Source organism: Panthera onca, chromosome B2, assembly GCF_046562875.1.
Source record: "Panthera onca isolate mPanOnc1 chromosome B2, mPanOnc1 haplotype 2, whole genome shotgun sequence".
Lineage (NCBI taxonomy): Eukaryota > Metazoa > Chordata > Mammalia > Carnivora > Felidae > Panthera > Panthera onca.
The window spans coordinates 16964480-16978172 of NC_138343.1; the positions used below are offsets into that span (position 1 = coordinate 16964480).

At 46.1% G+C, this 13693-nt stretch overlaps 1 long non-coding RNA gene across 1 annotated transcript; it reads left to right on the forward strand.

Annotated features, from left to right (window-relative positions):
- Positions 1-505: 505 nt before the first annotated feature.
- Positions 506-10217, forward strand: LOC132666738 (uncharacterized). Its single transcript, XR_013555497.2, has 3 exons — positions 506-1289; positions 1929-2075; positions 9947-10217. It is a non-coding gene; the product is annotated as an uncharacterized LOC132666738 (long non-coding RNA).
- The last annotated feature ends 3476 nt before the right edge of the window (positions 10218-13693 follow it).

Sequence of the window (13693 nt, forward strand, 5' to 3'; positions counted from 1 at the left end):
CTTCCTGGCCAACTGGTCAACCCCTGGTAGGGTGGAGGGCTCCCAATCAGTATTCTCCTGCTCTCAGCCTTACCAAAGCTTTTGCACAGAGCCACTATTCAGAATGTCCATTACAAAAGTATCTGGGGCCAGTTTCCGGCAACTTGTCCAAGCATTTGCAAACCCCAGCCTCCCAGTTCTCTCATGGAAGCTTGCACGTTTTGAGTTTAAATGCCGCACCTCTGACTTTTCGGTAATACGAATAAAGGGAACGGTGTGTATAAACTGGCGGTCGATTTTTCTAAACACAAAGTACCGCGCTTACAACCATATTCATTTCTACATAAACCAGGAAATATGATTTACACTTTGTTTTGCTATTTTGAGTTATCTTTTGAGCCTTGGAACACTGACATTATATTATCCTCAATGGAAAGCATCATTTGCAGAGGAAATTTGAAAGCTACAAGGCCTCGCTACATCACAGGCCACGTTCATAACTACAGAGGGAAGGGACAGGGGTGCAACTCTTCTGACCTCATAGCCACCAAGAGGGGTTGGTGGCCAGTTGATTCTGCTGCAGCAGTTGGCACATGACCCCGTTCCCCGCCAAGCCTGGGACTGTCAAAGAAAGGGATCACGTAGACTCCATGGGGCTCAAAAGCTGCCAAGACCCTGGCGGCCCTCCGCTTGCTCCTATGCCAAGGGATGGGCAGTGAATGCCTAGTCAACATGAAGAACCTCAGACAGATGTGACTCTGCCCAGAGCCAGGCCGGGGCAGCCACCAGCCTGATCCCTCTACGTGCCCCCCCCCTGCCCAGCCCAGTCTGGCCTGATGCCCCCGAGGTCGGTGCGCCTGCTTCCGGTCCTCACTCTGCTCCTCCCCCAGCAGCGCCTTCTACCACGCATGCGCTCCGCCCCTCCCTCTGTCACGGTGCCACTGGCTTTCTGTCACGCTCCCCATTTCTGTCCCAAGGGTTACAAGTAAACTGCCACCCGAGGTTGCTAAATTTGTTCACTCTTTTTTACAGTTTCCTCTACTGAGGTCACGTTGGCAGCTGTTTCCCTGTTTAGGAACTTAAATGCAATCCTCCGGTGGGTATCCTGGGAAGCTATTCTGTGCAGCACCACGCCGCCACCGGTGATTCCTCTTCCTCCCTCCACCTGCTCTGTGCTCTACAGACAACAGTTAGTCCCTGACTGCTTCCGGCCCCAGGTAGGCCTGCCTTTCAGTTCACCGGAGCTCTCCTGCCGGGAGTCACGGACAAACACCTCATTCCCTCCTCGCTGGGAACTGGATGCAAATATGGTGAGTGGGGAAAGTCATGGTCGGAGTCCTCATTCTTCAAACGCAGAGGCCTTTCCCACAAAGGGTCCCCAGGGCCCCCGTTGGCCATTTGTAAATTGATCCACGGGCCCTGGGTTTAGCTGGTCAGAACAAAATAGACCTGCTCTCAGGTGCTCTCACACTGGTTACAGCCCCAACACCCAACACGTGATCCAAGAGCATAGCCTCCAGGACTGCACGTGGTGGGCTGCCCACCCCCACCCCTCTTGCCCAGCCGGGCGCCAGTGACCCCTGAGACGACTCTGAAGAAGGCAGTGGTTTTGTGTTTGTGTGTTTGGGATTTGTTTGTTTGGGAGGGGCAGAGAGAAGGAAAGACAGAATCCTCGGCAGACCCCATGCCATCAACGCAGAGCCGGATGCAGGCCTTGAACTCACCAACGGTGAGATCATGACCTATGCAGCGATCAAGAGTTGGCCTCCTAACCGACTGGACCACCCAGGTGTCCCTGTGTGTTGGTTTTCTTTTTTTTTTTTAAACTGTGCTTCGTAATCATCTGTTCTCAAAGATGATGCTTCTCTTTTCATTGGTTTCCCATTCTGTCCGTGGTGGAAATGCAGGGAGTCTGAGAAGATAACACACAGGCTTCTGGTTCGTTACAGGGCAGGTGTGAACCCTAGATGTGAATTTGAGCCCGTTGGAAGGTACGTTTCTAAGGCGCAAGCCCATTCTGAAGGATCATTCAGGACACGTCTTCCCTGGAGACCCCCACGGTAGCAGACACTTGCCTCCTGAAGGGTTGAAGACAGGCAGAGATTGTTCCGTTTGACCTCTGAGTTTGACTGGAGGCAAGTCCTTTAAACCTACACGGGCCACTCAAGCCCCCATGGTCCCTCTCTGTGTCTCTGAGAGCCTAAATGTCCCTCAGTGTTTTTTGATAACGGCCTCTTCGTTTTCACAGAGACTGACCTATTAGTTCCATTTGTTTATTAGAATCAAGGTACCCTTATTTATTGGAATATCAATGGGCAGAATGACACCAAGAATTATAACAGCCCAGAGAGGGCCCGAGGTCATACACAGGAGCCTGAAGAAAAGTGAAGGCAGAGAAACAGTCAAAATAATATGTTACATCCATGGTATCTGTCACAGTTTACAAGGCACTTTCACATGTATGATCTATAATAATCAAAGTTCTTGGTGGCAAATCACAGAAGCACTTTCTGGCTAATGGCAACAGAAATAAATGCATCGGAAAGGCAATGTATCGGTTCACAGGATTTACACGAACACCAAACACGGAGAACAGTCAGGAACGAAGGGGACCTGGTTCCATGTGGCACGACCACATGGTCACATCCTGTCTGAAAGCTGAGCGAGGCACTGCTCCCCCTGCCTCTGACCTCAGGGGTTGACCTCTAATAGTCTCTGAGTCTTTGTGTCCCTCCCCCGAGATTCAAAGTTCCAGGTAGGCACATCTGCTTGATCTCGCCTGTGCCCCAGCGGTCGGAATGGGGGGAGGGGGGGGGTGTCAGGCGAGAAGAGAGAACGTCCATTTCCCTCACCCCTCACCGCTTGGTGTTTGGTACTGAGTAGCTGTATTAGTTTCTACTGCTGCATAATAGCTAGCACAGACTTAGTTTAAAATGACAGTCACCTATTACCTTACAGCTTCTGTGGACCAGAACTCCACCACATTCTTAGCTGGGCTTTCTGCTCATGGTCTCACCAGGTTGTCATGGAGGCGTTGGCTGGACGGTATTCCCACTGGGAGGCTCAACTGGACAAGAGCCTGTTTCCAAGCTCCCTCAGATGATGGTGGAATTTTTTTATTTCCAGCCGTATGTCTGAAATCCCTGATTTCTTGGTAGCTATCCACTGGGGACCATTTTCAGCTCCCTGAAGCCACACTCAAGTCCCTGCCAAGTTCACAGGCCCACCCTCCATAGAGAGCTCACAGCAAGACTGTTGACTTCAGAGTCAGCAGGAGCACCTCTCTGGCTTTATATCTCCCTTTAGGAAAGCTATCGCTCCTCTTTCAAGGTTCACTTGATTAGGCCAGGCCCACCCTTTTTGATGAACTCCTAGTCAACTGATTAGTAATCCTTTCATAGCAGTGAAACCCTATCATGGTCACAGGTCCTGCCCACACTCAAGGGGAGGCGATTATACAGGGTATATAAACCAGGGGATGGGAATCTTGGGGGCCCATCTTTGAATTCAGCTTATCACACTGGAAAATGTCAAGCACTTCCCTACTTTTAATCTCCTTGGAGCAGGAGATCAGGTATAAACTTTACAGATTTACAGAGGTTAAAAAAAAAAAAAAAAAGGCTCTGAGAAGCCAGAGTGATTTGGTTCTAGCCACAGAGTTAAGAAGTAGTTGGATTGGAAGTTGTCATCAGAGCTTTCCAAAGGTAAATGGAAATAAGCAGTAACAAATATGAACATTCATGAAAATAAGTTATGTGATCATACGTGGTGCTACAGGCTCTGATGGAAAGAAGAAAGGAAGAGCAAAGATGGGAAAGTATGACTAATGAACCCACGGCCTGCTGTAGGAGGCCATTCTGGACCTACTGGAAACAATGCCAGTAAAGAACATGAGCTGTCCGTTTGATGTCAGAGAGAATAACAGGCATCTGGGGCGTGATTGCTATATTTAAAAGAGGGAATTCACAGCAACTTTCAAAGGTGAATGGACGAGTTGGCACAGGTCTCCCGAAAAGACCAAACAGGAGCTAGAGAGATCGCCACTGAGACCCTGAAGTTTTCTCTAGCTCGACCCTTCCTGTTCTTCCCTTCACAGCTCAGAGACCACCCTGTCTCCTAAGGAATCGTTCTGTGACAGGCTTATCAAAGAGACCTTGAGCTTATGTCCAGCCAACTATATTATTTCCTTTATCATCAGCCTGAAATATTCCCTGAAGACGTTTTTTTAATTTTTTTTTTTTTATTTTTATGAGTTTTACGTAGTTAAGTAATAATCTGTACACCCAACCTGGGGCTTGAACTCACAACCGTGAGATCAAGAGTTGTATGCTCTACCAACTGAGCCAGCCAGGCACCCCTCCCCCAAAAGATTTAGATATTTAGATTTTAAAAGGTAGGATATCGAGGGGGCGCCTGGGTGGCTCATTCGGTCGAGCGTCCAACTCTTGATCTCGGCTCAGGGCATGATCTCACGGTTCGTGAGATTGAGCCCCAAGTCAAGGCTCTGTGCTGTCAGCATGAAGCCTGCTTGGGATTCTTTGTCTCCCTTTGTCTCTGCCCTTTCCTCACTCATTCCCACTCTCTCTTGAAATAAATAAATAAAATCTTATAAAAAAAAAAAGCTAGGATATAGAATGGTAAAAGGGTTAAGGTTCTCAATGATACAGCTTGATATTCTGCAAATAACAAAATTTTGTTTTTCAAGAATATACAAGTAAAAGCTGGATAGGTCTTTGAACCCATGTCTGTGCATGAAAAACATACGTGTAAAGCAGTGAGAGCAGAGTTTTAAAAAATATATTCAAATGTGTCCGAGCACACAATAATATATTTAACTTCTATTCACACATATGCCACATGAAATGAGTAATAGTAAGTTACTGGAAAACCTTTGTACCGATCCTGGCCATGCCACTGTCCAGCCGTGTGACCCTGGAGATATAACTTAGCCTATCTAGGCCTCAATTTTTCTCATCTACAGGGATAAAAAGTTAGAAATTTTGATTTCTAAAAACTCTTCCAACTTTAAAATTTAGTAGTTCTTCAGTAAGCTGGTTAATGTGCAACAGTCCATATTGGGAAAGAACATCCTACTTTTCCATCTTAGATGAGAAGGCTACCTCTTGATAATCACGGGAGACCATGAACTTGATTGCACTTTGGATTACATTCAACTAAGCCTATCGTCCAGCCCTTTTGGGATATTGCTGGGATATCTGGGATATTTGCTGGGATTCTGGGATACTTGCTGTCTGTAGATACTACTTTCCATAGCGATATATATCTAGCTATTTAGAATTACGCACATGTGCGTATTCTTGGGATACTTGCTGTCTGTAGAACTACTTTCCATAGCGATATATATCTAGCTATTCAGAATTGCGCACATGTGCACGTGTGTGCACACACACACACACACACACACACCAAAAATACGAAGACAGCAGCAGGGTCAGCGGGTTAACAGGGAGGAGTAGCTGAGTTAGCCAAGGCCTAGAGGACGAGAGAATGGAAGAATTCCCAGGCCCTCAGAGCTTTTGCAAATTGACATCATCCATATGTATCACCATTAATTATAATAATCATCTCCTACAACAAGTGCTCTGCTTGACCCTATGCCCATGTTTTATTTATTTATTTTTTAAGCATTTCTACCTCCTTTATCTTCTCTCTGAGCTGATTAATTAACTGCAGTGAAAGATAAGAGAGGTCTCCGCCACATGGTCTTTTTGGCCTATCCCTGCTTCCTACTATCTTACAACACTTCTAACGCTTTTTAAAAAACAACAGTTACATTTTAGCGCGACCAACAAGAGATCTGGCTCTGTTCTCTTAACCCCTCACTTTCCATTTTTATTGCAGCGGAGCAAGGCACCGGGATCAGAATCCAAACCCTGTCTTGACTACAAGTAGGCTCTCTGGGACACATGCCCACTCTTTTTCCAGTCTATGCAAGGGGAGTGCATATTCTTGCTATGACCTTCTTAAAAGCCAACAGTATTCTCTTCCAGAGAGATATGGAATCACACCTTTTTAGAAAAAGAAAAAAAAAACCAAACGGCTGTCCACTTTGTTGCTTCACTTATCCCGCCAACCAACACAGTTGAACATCCTCTGAAGTTATCGTTGAGGTAACTTAATGCGTGGTATCTCAAGTTTGTCATCCACAGTCCAAATTTCAACGATTCCTCTCTTGTCCACTACCTTAACTTACTCTCTTTACACTTAGAAATTACCTGCAAATTGCCTTACTCAGTGCGCATGGTGCTTTCATTACTCAACCTTTCTGAGGTCAAGTTTTTTGTTTGGTTTATTTAGAGAGACATAGAAAGTGGGGGAGAGGCAGGGAGAGAGAGAGAGAGAGAGAGAGGGGAAGAGAGAATCTTAAGTAGGCTCCGTACCCAGTGCAGAGTCCAATTCGGGGCTCAATCTCACAACACTGAGATCATGACCTGAACTGAAATCAAGAGTCTGACACTTAATCAGCTGAACTACTCAGGCACCCCTGAGGTCAAGTTTTTATTAAGCACTCTGTTCTACGTGAAATTCTCCCCGCCTTTGGCTTCTGCGCCTTCTCTCCTTTTTTTTTTTTTTCTTTTCCCTCTTACCATTCTAATCATCCCTTGTCGGTCTTCTCTGGGGCTTTCCTTTCTACCTGCCCCTGAAATGTAGCTTTGATGCAAGCTTCATAGCTTTGATGCAGGCTGGCTGGGTCCGAGGACTCAGAGGGGAGTCCTTGGCTTCAGGCAGGATAGAAATCATGTGTAAGCCAAGGAGAAGTGAGAGCAGAGTTGACTGAAGATGTGGAGTGTAGACACAGACAGAGTGTCTGGGAGACTCAGAAGGGAAAAGAGAGTGAGTCCCATCTTTGCTCGGGGTCTGGGGTTTCTCTTGAGGGTTGTGGTACCATGCACGTGTCTTCTCAGGCATCCAGAAACAAATGCGAATGTGTAGGTGTCCTCCATAAATCACTTACGCCCTGGAACCTGGGGGTCTTGATGAGTCCGTGGTCTCTGTGCTGAAGGACTCCAAAGAAATCATCAACACCACGACCTTCACAAGGAGGACACACACGATCTGTTCTATAAGGCCTGTGTAAGGCGGGCGTGTAGGTCCTAGCAAGAATAGAAGCAGAAAAAGGAGTGAAAAAAGCAGTTTTTCCTGGGATCTCTTTAGTTTCCCTGCCTCAGCCTCATCCCATAACCCTTTGCTCCTTTTATTCATCCCACTTTTCCAGGCAGTTTCATCTAAATTCGTGATTTCACTTCCCATCCCTTCAATGACTACTCCTTAATCTATTTCTCCCCCAAAGACCTCCCTTCTGGAGTCCAGAGTTATGGATTCAGATACCTACTAAGAATCACCATTCACATGTTGACCAGATATCGTACGCTCAACTGGGCTATCTCCGTGTACTTGGGCTGCCATAACAAAACACCATAGAATGAGTGGCTTAAACAACAGAAACTTCTTTTCTCACATTTCTGGGGGCTGGGAAGTCCAAGATCAAGAGACCAGACAGTTCAGTTCCTAGCGGGGGCCTTCCTCCTGGCTGACAGATGGCAACTTCTCTCTGCGCACGCACTTGACCTTTACTCAGTGCATGCTCACGAAGAGAGAATTCTTTGTCTTCCTTTTCTTTGAAGAGCACTGACCTCATCATGAGGGTGCCATGCTCATGGCCTTATCAACCCTAGCCGCCTCGCAAAGACCACATCTCTAAATACCATTATCACTTTGGGGATTAGGGATCCAACATATGAATTGGGGGGTGGAGGGGCCACAAACATTCAGGTCATAATATGGGCCCAAACCGAATGCCTCATCTTCCTTCCCAGACCTGCCCCACATGTGCTATGGGTCATGTCAATGGGAGACACTACCACCCACCCAGCTGCCTGCCTGGCAACCAGGAGGGCTCTCCTTCTAGGTTCTCTGCACCTGTTTCCTCATCTGTAAAACAACAATAGTATCTCCTTCACGAAGAGTTAGATCAAATGAGCTGATACGTGTAAAATGCTAATGAAATTCAGGACACTAAGTTATCAGTAATATTGACTTAGATTCTCTCTAAAATAATGTTTTTAACCAGCTCCACAAAAATGCTTCAGATCCTACCTTGCATAATACCCTTGGGACTAACCACCTTCCCCCGACCTCTTCCTCTGCTACCTTGACTTCTGGTAGCTCACTTCACACACGGAATACTGGGATTGCCACCTAACGAGCTTTTCTTCATTGTCTCAGCTCGCTGTCCGATCCTTTCCTCACACAGCTACGAGAGTCATCCTTTCACATTGGAGCTCCTATCAGCACATATCTCTGGCCAAGTCTTCAAGGGTGCCACATGCTTTGGGGCAAAGCTCAAATTCCTCAGCGTCATCTAAAGTGCCCTTCGTGAGACGGCCCCTGCTTACTGTCTGGCCCCTGTTGGGAGAGGCAGTCCGCATGGGGGCCGAGTGTCTCTGCATACCCTTACCAAGCATGCCAGACTGCAAGAATTGCCCTCTCCTGACACGGAGCAGTTCCTGCAGCAAGTCACAAAGGGACCCAAGGAGATGCAGGTGATGACAGCATGGTCACTGTTTCTGCTTGCTCCCTTGGAGCGGGGGACTTGAGAGCTGCTTGCTTCAAAAGGGCTGTGCCTTTGGGTCTGGGTTCCTCAGCTTCAGAGCAAACCTACTGAATGTGTAGCATGCATCCGGGTCCATCACATGACTTCTGTGTCATCTGGGGGAAAAAGGAGGCCAGTGCAAATATGCTGAAGATAAAGCTGCTTGCTACCCCATTAATAACATAGTACTTTGTCTCTGACCCGGGAATCTTGTGTCATCTGCCACGATCCACAAAACCATGCCAAGCTAACTTGTTAGCTTGCAAGTAGAGAAAATTCCATACCTCTCATGGTTTTTGACAGCCCTGTCTCCTCCTATCTCTTGTTCCATCTCTCATCCCATGCTCTGTTATACTGACCTGTTTCCTGTCCCTGTGCCTTGAAAGATGCTGATCCCACTTCCCCAAATCTTATCTACTTTCTTTTCTTTTTTTTAAGTTTATTTATTTATTTTGAGAGAGAGAAAGAGAGAGAGTGTGTGTGTTTGTGCGAATAAGGAAGGGGCGGGGGGGGGGGGGAGGGAGAGAGAGAATCCCAAGCAGGCTTCGTGCTATCCACACAGAGCCCCACGCGGGGCTCGAACTCACAAACCATGAGATCAAGCCAAAGTCAAGAGCCAGACACACTTAACCGACTGAACCACCCAGGCATCTTTCCTTTATTTTTGACCAGCCAAAAGTACTATCCCCTCTAGGAAGCCTTCCAGACTTCCAGTGGGACTTTGGTGCCATTCATCTCTTCTTTCGCGGCACCCTGAGCACATCTCATTAATTAGAAGCCTTGCCACATTGCACCATGACTTCTTTCGCTCGTGCAGCTTCTCCACTGGAAAGGAAGCTTCTTGAAGGTAGGGGTCACGTTTTGTCTTTGTGTGCCTGGTGTCTAGAGACTTTATCCTGCAATACTTGGCACGTAAATGTTCAATACATGTTACACGTTGGAATGAATGACTAGATCCTAATGGGTTTGACCCATCCTGAAGGATGAACCTGGAATGAAATTGTCCTCTGTTTCTCTCTTTGCCTTTCACACTTCTTTTTCTCCTTACCTTCCCATTTCTTTTTTTTTTTTTTTTTTTTCTATTCTAAGCTACACTCTACTCTGTGTGCTTAGCTAGACACAAATAGACTTACGTGAGGCAAAAGTATGCCTGCAGAGCAGCGAGGTGGATTCCATGCACCATATGGGAAAATTAATCTCACCTTATGTAATCAGTGCCTAAAGACAGAGACTCAAACTTCCTTCCTCTCCCAAATTTCCTAAGAGATTGCAAAAGAAATGGATTAAGTGGCGGGGATGGTGTGGCATTTATATTTTAAAATATTTTTAATTTTCTCTCTCTCTCTAACGCAGCCCTCCTGGCGACAGAGAACGGACCGTGGTGAAAGATAATTGCCTAGGAGCCTGGCCAGCTTTAGATAAATTTGCTATCGCTGCAGTGGAAAACTTGGCTTTAAATGAGCCCTCTTTTCCACCTACAGAATCCCTAGGCAGTAAAGACCATGAACCTGGAAGGTACATCCCGACATGTGTTAAATAAATGCATGCGCTAATAAATAATGTTCAATAGTGTGCATGAGTAACCCCCGGAGGTACCTTAAAAATAAACATTTTCATAGGGAAACTGATAGTATTCTCTTTCCTGGGGAAGGTAAATGTCTTGCCCTGCTTCCTGAATCACTGTCCTGGCTCTAGCTGTGTCTTAGGAGTGAACTCAATGATAAAGTGGCTGAGGCTCCATCCTCGTGGACTTTATTAGGGAGCTAGCTATGAAGTTGTTCTCTCGGCCTCCAACTCATCCTTGAGTACTCAGCTTTGTGATTCTGGCACCGATGCTGCAAACTCCGTGTTTTTGGTTTTTTTGTTTTGTTTTGTTTTGTTTTCCGCCAGTTCCCTCCACCTTTGCCTCTTCCAATAGGGAAGGGGATAGGGCATAACGGGCCGAGAAGTTCCCTTACATCTTCTTGTCTGTTTGCTACGGTCGCTAGCGTCACCCCAGCCTTACTCCTTCATAGTCTTAAGGAAACTCACTCTCACAAATGGCAAACAGCCCATCTCCCGGCAGCCGCACTTTGCCGGACTTTGTTTCTGGTCGCTTCCCCCTGCCCCCACCCCTCACCTGTGCCTGCTAACAGCCCTGGTGGCAGCCCGTCTGCCCTCCTGGTCACGTTTTCCTCCTTGCCTCCCCTCTCTTCCCTCTCTTCCACGGCACCCTGCGAGATCACAGGGCCGTCCCTTTATAGGACAATGGCTAAAATAGCAACCGAGGTGAGACCGAACACTAGCAGCCAAGAATATTTGCGCTTGCGGGCTTAAAAATAACCAATCTGGAATGACAGAATAGGAAAAATCCAGGTAAGACAACATTTGCTCTCGCACGAAGTCACAAATGGCTTTACCGGTGGGTGTGCTTTTCCCGCTTGGTACCACCAGGGCCCACAGGCAAAAGTGATCTCCTGCCTTTCCTAATCTTTCCTCCTTCCAAAACGCAGTGAAGAATTGAAATTTCCCATCTAGCGTCCAGCATTACTTGTCCCCCCCCCCATTTTTAAACAGGATAAACTGCGGTGCCAGCAGTTTTAAGTGATGCTGTGTAATTTTCAGCTCAAATGAGAACTTAAAGCTTCACTAATTTCTTGAAGAGATTCTGCAGCGTCTGATGGTGGTTGGGGGCAGGGAGAAGGGAGGAAAAGAAGGAAAAGGAAAGGAAACAGCGGGACAGCCGCCATGGTCACCCCCACCTCTGTGGCCAGAGCTGCTTATCACCACCTTGCTCTGTGTTCCCCTCGCCCATGCTACCCTTCTGTATTCTAGAAGTAGAGGCAAAATGGGACGAACCACCGTCAGAACGGTGATCAGTTTGGCTTGCGTGCTGCCCACCCCCCCCCCCAACTTGTCTCCAAAAATCTATCCTACGTCTCTTACCAGTTCTTTGGGTGGTGAATGATACGAATAAGGACATTGACAACGTTCTAAGCAAACTGTAACTGGCATGCTGGTGGAAATGCTCGCTGAAACCTGCCATGGGCAAGTCAGAGTCCCAAAAAGATCTCAACAAGCAGATCAGCCGTATGAATTCGGACATTTATGTCTCATCTAATGTATAAGACAAGGGAAGGTTGGCACATGTGCCAGAGATCATTTGTATGACATGATTATTGGTAGAACCACACATGATTGCATGTTAGGGCCCCTCCTGCATGTTCTATCAGCGTCCTCGGCTGGATCTTATTACGGGGCTCATTACACAGTATTGCAATCGACTACCTTCCCTCCTGCGTTGCAAGCACCCTGAGGGCAGGGACTGTGTCTTTTCTTTCTCCTTTTTGTAATCCACAGGTCTCACATAATATATAATCCATTGTGAGGACTTCATGCCAATCAAAATGAAATGGCCTATAGCTTTTGACCATAAAACTCAATACCATTTGTATTATACTGAACTTACGTCTTAAACACTGCAGTATTGCTTGCATTGTATTAAGATGAGGTTATAGGAGGCAAGTCTAGTGATTAAGGATGAGTGCTCCTCTCCTGACTGGCTGGACAACCTTGATCAATTTCCTTAAGGCTTGGCATGCCTCACTTTCTCTATCTGTAACATGGGGATATAATAAGCCCTCCTTCATAGGGCTATTGTGAGAATTAAATGAGGTAGTGCACACAAGGTATTTAAACAGGCCTGGACGATGAGAATAATGACAGTGACTCTAAAGTTAAAGATATGATACAGGGACAGATTAGGAGACAGTATTTGCAACACTAAGCCAGACAAAGGATCAGCATATAGAATATATAAAGAACTTAGGGGCACCTGAGTGGCTCAGTGGGTCAAACGCCTGACTCTTTCTTGATTTTGGCTCAGGCGATGGTCTCATGGTTTGTGAGATCGAGCCTTGTTTTGGGCTCTGTGCTGACAGCATGGAGCCTGCTTAGGATTCTCTCTCTCTCTCTCTCTCTCTCTCTCTCCCTCTCTGCCTCTTCCCCACTCTCTCTCACTCTCTCTCAAAATAAATAAATAAACATTAAAAAAAAAAAAATATATATATATATAGCTTCAAAATTTAATTCTAAAAATCAAACAAAAAAGGAAGAAAGAAATAAGGATCATTTACTGCCATAGAAACTCAGCTGACAAACTGACAAGCTGACAAACTATAAGCCAAAACTCATCAATAATTTGGAAAAGGTAAAGCAAAATCCATGAACTCATTGCCCTTCTTTGGAAATCTTGTAAAGCAAAATCCACCCGCCAAGTGGATGAAACCTTCAAAGTCTGATGGTATCGTATCAAATGGAGGCAAGTCTCCAGAGTGATGGGAACACTCGTGCACAGGTGATGGAAGTGTAAATGGGCACAAACACCGTGGAGGGCATGTTGGCCGTGTTTCTTAACATTGAACATGTGCACACCCAGGAACCCGGTATTCTTTACACCGGGGCTATTCAAAGGGTTCGTCAGGTTGCAGGATTTTGCTGGACTGACCTAAGAGACTACCTGTGTTCACAAAAGCCCTTCCTACATCCATCCCAAATCCTACTTCAGTTCATGGCTCCTGAGTTCAAAAACCTGTGAGTAACAAAAGAGAAGCCTCCTTTAAGGACTACTCAGAGCACCATAAAGCTTTTGGTCTTCTAGTGTTTGTAGGCACATTTCTATTAGGAGTAAAGCCTTGCTCTGAGATGAGATACAGTAAAACCTTGGTTTGTAGGCACAGTTCGTCTGGAAACATGTTTGTCATCCAAAGCACCTGAATATCAGAGCAAATTTCGAGAACCATTGGCTCCATTGTGATCATGTGATGTTCAGCGTCACATACTCGTTGTATTGTGAGACATCACTTGTTTGTCAAGTTAAAATTTAGCAGTTCCTCTAGGCCATCCTCAATATTTATGCCTAAAGCGTATCATTAGCTGGAAATAAAAACAACATTAAAAAGCCAGAAAAGCATAGGTTAGTGACTCTGTGGTTTTTTTTTTTTTAATGCATCTGACATGGAGACACCAAACTGCCCAAAGTAAATTGGATAAAAAGCCACAAATAAAATGTGTTCATCGTTTCTTTCTTTCAGTGTGTGCTCTTCAATAAAGCAGCTAAAA